Below are 7,807 nucleotides of genomic sequence, written 5' to 3'. Positions count from 1 at the left end.
CATAACAAAACAACTATTAATCTGGAGAGATTATATAAAACTATCAATATCTCTGGAAATTGTCCTAAGACCTTTCAGAAAATGGAGAAATAGGTATTTCAAGAAAATCTACTAAATCTCTATAAAAACAGTGACAGTCTATGGCATTTAAGCCACAAACCACTTCCTTCCCCTTTCAGGTTAAGTGTGATGATAGTTCTATAACAGGTAGTCATGGCCAAGAAGACAGTGCTCCTTCTCTTTCCAATGCCGAGTCTAGGGCTTCAGTTCTTCCCTTGGAAGGGCATACCACTGGCATTTATCAGCTCTCAGCTCTGTGTTAAATGCACTTTAAGGAACTGTGGCCAAGAGGTCTGTGTCCATCTTCTTGACCAAGCCTTCCTACTCAGTATAGAATGTCTATTTAAAGTATGACAGGCGAAGACTGCTGTACCCTAATTGCCCACACCCAAACTCACTCTTAAGGTAAATAATCCATGATGGAAGAGGCAAGCCAAGAAAATCAGGGATTCCCAGCCTTATTTAGTACTCTGTTTATAAAGGAGGAAAATTACTTCAAGAAGAGTGGACCAGAGAAAGAACTTAAAGTATAATAATAAAAAAGTTATTTGTTTAAATAATAATAATAATTTTATTCACCAGTTTTGATTTTGTTCAATGTTTAGCCAGTGATTGTTTTGATAAGCAGAAAGAGAAATTGAAGAAAAAGTGCTTCAACTTTATAGTACAGTGTAAAATAATATTTTATGGGTTTTACTTGATTTATCTAAAACTGAATTTTAGTCAAGATTGATTTGAAATTTTTTTTTAGAGACCAGTGAGCCAATTAAGCAGCACACTATAGCAGAGAGATTATAGCTTGGGCTAAGGAAGTGGACTCAGGTCAGACTACCTGGCTTCAAACTCAAGCTCAAATGATTATCTTTTGGCTGTACAAAAAATCAGTGTATCTACTTTTCCCATTTTCTGCTTTGTAAAATGAGGATGAGGCCAATAATACTTATTTCATAATGGCATGAGGATTTAGTGAGTTTATTTTCACTGCTTAGAGTAGTGCTTTATATTCAATGATAATTAAAATTAAGCACATTGTATTTCCCTTAAAAAAAAATACTTGTACATGCATGTTTATAGCAGCACAATTTGCAACTGCAAAAGTGTGGAAGCAACCAAATGCCCATCAATCAACGATTGGATAAAGAAACTGTGATATATATATATATATGTACTATGGAAAACTGTTTAGCCATAAAAATGAATAAATTACTGGCATTCACAGAGACCTGGATAAGATTGGTGACTATCATTCTTAGTGAAGTAACTCTGGAATGAAAAACCACACATTGTATGTTCTCACTGATACACTGGGGCTAAGCTATGATAATGCAAAGGCATAAGAATGTCAAAATGGACTTTAAGGACTCAGGTGGAAAGGGTGGTAATGGTGTAAGAGATAAAAGACTTCCAATAGGGTACAGCATATACTGCTCAGGTAATGGGTGCACCAAAATCCCAAAATCAACACTGAAGAGCTAACTTTTGTAACTAAACACTGCCTGTTCCCCAATAACCTATGAAAATGAAACAATAAATAAATAAATATATAAAGGCCTTTTCTGCATCTTTTGAAATAATCATGTGGTGTTTGTCTTTACATCTGTTTATGTGATGAATCACCTTTATTGATTTGCATATATTTAACCAACCTTGCATCCCAGGGATGAAGCCTACTTGATCATGGTGGATAAGCTTTCTGATGTGCTGCTGGATTCAGTTTGCCAGTATTTTGTTGAGGATTATTGCATCGATGTTCATCAATGATATCGCCCTGAAGTTTTTGTTATTGTTATATCTCTGCCAGGTTTTAGTATCAGGGTGATGCTGGACTCAATGAATGAGTTAGGGAGGAATCTCTTCTTTTCAATGTTTTGAAACAGCTTCAGTAGAAATGGTACCAGCTCTTCTTTGTACCTCTGGTAGAATTCAGCTGTGAATCCCTCTGGTCATTTCAGAACTTGTCACTGGTGTATTCTGAGATTCAGTTTCATTCTTGGTCAGTCTTGAGAGGGTGTATGTTTCCAGGAACTTATTCATTCCTTCTAGATTTTTTAGTTTATATAAATAGAAGTGTTTATTAGTATTCTCTGATGGTTGTTTGTATTTCTGTTGGGTCAGTGGTGATATCACACTTACCATTCCTGATTGTGTTTATTTGAATCTTCTCACGGATGGGAATGAAAGGGGAGAGTGAATACAGCACCTTCAACTGAAATATCTAGGAGATTGCATTGGAAATAATTAGGGAAATAACTTGTCACATAGATAAGAAAGAAAAGCAGGGTGGGTCATCCTTGTGCAGGGACCATGCTAATCTTCTCTGTATCGTTCCAATTTTAGTATATGTGTCTCTATGTTTTTCACTTCAGCTCTGATCTTGGTTATGTCTTGTCTTCTAATACCTTTTGGGTTTGTTTGCTGTTAGGTTAACTTGAGATCTTTCTAGTTTTCTTGATATGGACATTTAGTTCTGTAAATTGCCCTCTTAACACTGCTTTAACTTCATCCCCAAGATTCTGGTACATTGTCTCTTTGTTCTCATTACTTTCAAAGAAACTTTTGATTTCTGCCTTAATTTTATTATTTACCCAAGAGTCATTTGGGATTAGATTGGTCAGTTTCCATGTAGTTGTGTGGTTTTCAGTAAATTTTTAAATCTTGATTTCTAATTTGTACTGTGGTCTCAGAGACTGTTTGCTATAATTTCCATTCGTTTGCTATAATTTCAGTTCTGTTGCATTTCCTTAGGAGTCCTTTACTTCCAATTACGTGATCAATTTTAGAGTAAGTGTTCTGTGGTGATGAGAAGAACACATATTCTGCTGTTACGTGGTAGAGTTTTGCATATATTTATTAGGTCTGCTCAATCCAGAGCTGAGTTAAAGTTTCGTATGTCTTTGTTGATTTTCTGTCTTGGTAATCTGTCTAGCATTGTCCGTGGGGTATTAAAGTCTCACTTTTATTGTGTGGGAGTCTAAGTCTCTTTGAAGGTCTCTAAGAACTTGCTTTAAAAATCTGAGTGCTCCTGCATTGGGTGCATATGTATTTAGGATAGTTAGTTCTTCTTGTTGAATTGAATCCTTTGCCATTTTGTAATGTCCTTCTTTGTCTTTTTTTGATCTTTGTTGGTTTAAAGCCTGTTTTTTCAGAAACTAGGAATGTTCCTACATGTTCCCTGCTTCCTTCTGTTTTCCATTTGCTTGGTAAATTTTCCTGAATTCCTTTATTTTGAGCCTATGTGTCTGCATGTGAGATGGGTTTCTTGAAGACAGCATGACAATGGGTCTTGGTTCTTTATTTAGCTTGCAACTCTGTGCCTTTCCATTGGGACATTTAGTTAATTTACATTTAAGGTTAGTATTGTTATGTGCAAATGTGATCCTTTCATCATGATGCTAGCAGGTTATTTTTCTGACTTGTTTATGTAGTTGCTTCATAATGGGTCACTGGTCTGTGTGCTTCAGTGTGTTTTTGAAGTGCCTGGTAATAGGTTTTCTTTTCTTTTCTTTTTTTTTTTTTTTTAATAGCATTTTAGGTTTTGGGGTACATCTGAAAAACATGCAAGGTTGTTGCATAGGTGCATATGTGGCAGTGTGATTTGCTGCCTTCCTCCCCTTCAAATATATCTGGCATTTCTCCCCATGCTATCCCTCCCCAACTCCCCACCCCCCTGCTGTCACCCCAATCCCCCCCAACAGACCCCAGTGTATAGTGCTCCCCTCCCTGTGTCCATGTGTTCCCATTGTTCAATACCCGTCTATCAGTGAGAACATGCGATGTTTGATTTTATGTTCTTGTGTCAGTTTGCTGAGAATGATGGTTTCCAGGTTCATCCATGTCCCTACAAAGGACGCCAACTCATCGTTTTTGATGGCTGCATAATATTCCATGGTGTATATGTGCCACATTTTCCCTGTCAGGTCTATCATCGATGGTCATTTGGGTTGGTTCCAGGTCTTTGCTATTGTAAACTGTGCTGCAATGAACATTCGTGTGCATGTGGCCTTATAGTAGAACGATTTATAATCCTTTGGATACATGCCCAGTAATGGGATTGCTGGGTCAAATGGAATTTCTATTTCTAGGTCCTTGAGGAATCGCCACACTGTCTTCCACAATGGTTGAACTAATTTACACTCCCACCAACAGTGTAAAACTGTTCCTATTTCTCCATATCCTCTCCAGCATCTGTTGTCTCCAGATTTTTTAATGATTGCCATTCTAACTGGCTTGAGATGGTATCTCAATGTAGTTTTGATTTGTATTTCTCTAATGACCAGTGATGATGGGCATTTTTTCATATGCTTGTTGGCCTCATGTATGTCTTCTTTTGTAAAGTATCTGTTCATATCCTTCGCCCATTTTTGAATGGGCTTGTTTGTTTTTTTCTTGTAAATCTGTTTTAGCTCATTGTAAATTCTGGATATCAGCCCTTTGTCAGATGGGTAGGCTACAAAAATTTTTTTCCATTCTGTTCGTTGCTGATTCTGTAGGCAACGTTTCTTTCACTGTGCAGAAGCTGTGGAGTTTGATTAGGTCCCATTTGTCTATTTTGGCTGTTATCGCCAATGCTTTTGGTGTTTTGGTCATAAAGTCCTTGGCTACGCCTATGTCCTGAATGGTTTTGCCTAGGTTTCCTTCTAGGATTTTTATGTTGTTAGGTCTTATGTTTAAGTCTTTAATCCATCTGGAGTCAATTTTAGTGTAAGGTCTCAGGAAGGGGTCGAGTTTCTGCTTTCTGCATATGGCTAGCCAGTTTTCCCAACACCACTTATTAAACAGGGAATCCTTTCCCCATTGCTTGTTTTTATCAGGTTTGTCAAAGATCAGGTGGTTGTAGATATGTTGTGTTGCCTCCAACGCCTCTGTTCTGTTCCATTGGTCTATATCTCTGTTTTGGTACCACTACCATGCTGTTTTGATTACTGTAGCCTTGTAGTATAGTTTGATGTCCGGTAGTGTGATGCCTCCCGCTTTGTTCTTTTTGCTTAGAATTGACTTGGCTATGTGGGCTCTCTTTTGGTTCCATATGAAGTTTAAGGTGGTTTTTTCCAGTTCTGTGAAGAAGGTCATTGGTAGCTTGATGGGGATAGCGTTGAATCTGTAAATTACTTTGGGCAGTATGGCCATTTTCACGATATTGATTCTTCCTAACCATGAGCATGGAATGTTTCTCCATCTGTTTGTGTCCTCTCTTATTTCGTTGAGCAGACGTTTGTAGTTCTCCTTAAAGAGGTCCTTTACATTCCTTGTTAGTTGTATTCCTAGGTATTTTATTCTCTTTGTAGCAATTGTGAATGGCAGTTTGTTCTTGATTTGGCTCTCTTTAAGTCTGTTATTGGTGTATAGGAATGCTTGTGATTTTTGCACATTGATTTTGTATCCTGAGACTTTGCTGAAGTTGCTTATCAGTTTCAGGAGATTTTGGGCTGAGATGATGAGGTGTTCTAGATATACCATCATGTCGTCTGCAAATAGAGACAATTTGACTTCCTCCTTTCCTAATCAAATACCCTTTATTTCTTTTTCTTGCCTAATTGCTCTGGCTAGAACTTCCAATCCTACACTAAATAGGAGTGGTGAGAGAGGGCATTCTTGTCTAGTGCCAGATTTCCAAGGGAATGCTTCCAGTTTTTGCCCATTCAGTATGATATTGGCTGTTGGTTTGTCATAAATAGCTTTTATTATTTTGAGATACATTCCGTCAATACCTAGTTTATTGAGAGTTTTTAGCATAAAGGGCTATTGAATTTTGTCGAAGGCCTTCTCTGCATCAGTTGAGATAATCATGTGGCTTTTGTCTTTGGTTCTGTTTATGTAGTGAATTACATTTATAGACTTGCGTATATTGAACCAGCCTTCAATCCCCAGGATGAATCCTACTTGATCATGGTGGATTAGCTTTTTGATGTGCTGTTGCAATCGGCTTGCCAGTATTTTATTGAAGATTTTTGCATCTATGTTCATCATGGATATTGGCCTGTAGTTTTCTTTTCTTGTTGAGTCTCTGCCGGGTTTTGGTATCAGGATGATGTTGGTCTCATAAAATGATTTGGGAAGGATTCCCTCTTTTTGGATTATTTGGAATAGTTTCGGTAGGAATGGTACCAGTTCCTCTTTGTATGTCTGGTAGAATTCAGCTGTGAACCCATCTGGACCTGGGCTTTTTTTGGGTGGTAGGCTCTTAATTGATGCCTCGACTTCAGACCTTGTTATTGGTCTATTCAGGGTTTCGGCTTCTTCCTGGTTTAGGCTTGAGAGGAGGCAACTGTCCAGGAATTTATCCATTTCTTCCAGGTTTTCTAGTTTATGTGCATAGAGTTGTTTGTAATAATCTCTGATGATGGTTTGAATTTCTGTGGAATCTGTGGTGATCTCCCCTTTATCATTTTTTATTGCATCTATTTGGTTATTCTCTCTTTTCTTTTTTATTAGTCTGGCTACTGGTCTGTCTATTTTGTTGATCTTTTCAAAAAACCAGCTCCTGGATTTATTGATTTTTTTGAAGGGTTTTTCGTGTCTCTATCTCCTTCAGTTCTGCTTTGATCTTAGTTATTTCTTGTCTTCTGCTAGGTTTTGAGTTTTTTTGATCTTGCTCCTCTAGCTCTTTCAATTTTGATGATAGAGTGTCAATTTTAGATCTCTCCTTTCTTCTCATGTGGGCACTTATTGCTATATATTTTCCTCTAGAGACTGCTTTAAATGTGTCCCTGAGATTCTGGTATGTGGTGTCTTCGTTCTTGTTGGTTTCGAAGAACATCTTTCTGTCTGCCTTCATTTCATTGTTTATCCAGTCAACATTCAGGAGAAAGTTGTTCATTTTCCATGAGGCTGTGCGGTTCTGGATTGGTTTCTGAATTCTGAGTTCTAACTTGATGGCACTGTGGTCTGAGAGACTGTTTGTTATGGTTTCTGTTCTTTTGCATTTGCTGAGGAGTGATTTACTTCCAATTATGTGGTCAATTTCAGAGTAGGTGTGATGTGGTGCTGAGAAGAATGTATATTCTGTGGATTTGGGGTGGAGAGTTCTGTAAATGTCTATTAGGTTTGCTTGTTCCAGGTCTGAGTTCAAGTCCTGGATATCCTTGTTAATTTTCTGTCTCATTGATCTGTCTAAAATTGACAATGGTGTGTTGAAGTCTCCCACTATTATTGTGTGCGAGTCTAGGCCTCTTTGTAAGTCTTTAAGAACTTGCCTTATGTATCTGGGTGCTCCTGTATTAGGTGCATAGATATTTAGGATCGTTAGCTCTTCTTGTTGCATTGATCCTTTTACCATTATGTAATGTCCTTCTTTGTCTCTTTTGATCTTTGTTGCTTTAAAGTCTATTTTATCAGAGATGAGAATTGCAGCTCCTGCTTTTTTTTGTTCTCCATTTGCTTGGTAAATCTTCCTCCATCCCTTTATTTTGAGTCTTTGTGTATCCTTGCATGTGAGGTGGGTTTCCTGGATACAGCACACTGATGGGTTTCGACTGTTTATCCAATTTGCCAGTCTGTGTCTTTTGATTGGGGCATTTAGTCCATTTACATTTAGGGTTAATATTGTTATGTGTGAATTTGATCCTGTCATTTTGATGCTAGCTGGCTGTTTTGCCCATTGATTGATGCAGATTCTTCATTGTGTTGATGCTCTTTACCATTTCGTGTGCTTTTGGAGTGGCTGGTACTGGTTGTTCTTTTCTATGTGTAGTGCCTCCTTCAGGAGCTCTTGTAAAGCTGGTCTGGTGGTGATGAAATCTCTGAGTAC

General features: G+C 37.8%; 1 pseudogene; it reads right to left on the bottom strand.

Moving 5' to 3' along the window:
* Positions 1–2,322: 2,322 nt before the first annotated feature.
* On the bottom strand, positions 2,323–2,421 carry LOC135271051 (U6 spliceosomal RNA; annotated as a pseudogene).
* Positions 2,422–7,807: the final 5,386 nt, after the last annotated feature.

The sequence above is a fragment of the Aotus nancymaae genome, unplaced genomic scaffold (genome assembly GCF_030222135.1).
Source record: "Aotus nancymaae isolate 86718 unplaced genomic scaffold, 86718_ANA_hifiasm-v0.15.2.pri h1tg000073l, whole genome shotgun sequence".
Lineage (NCBI taxonomy): Eukaryota > Metazoa > Chordata > Mammalia > Primates > Aotidae > Aotus > Aotus nancymaae.
The sequence above is the reverse complement of the archived record's forward strand: the minus strand, read 5'-3'. Positions and strand labels throughout refer to the sequence as shown.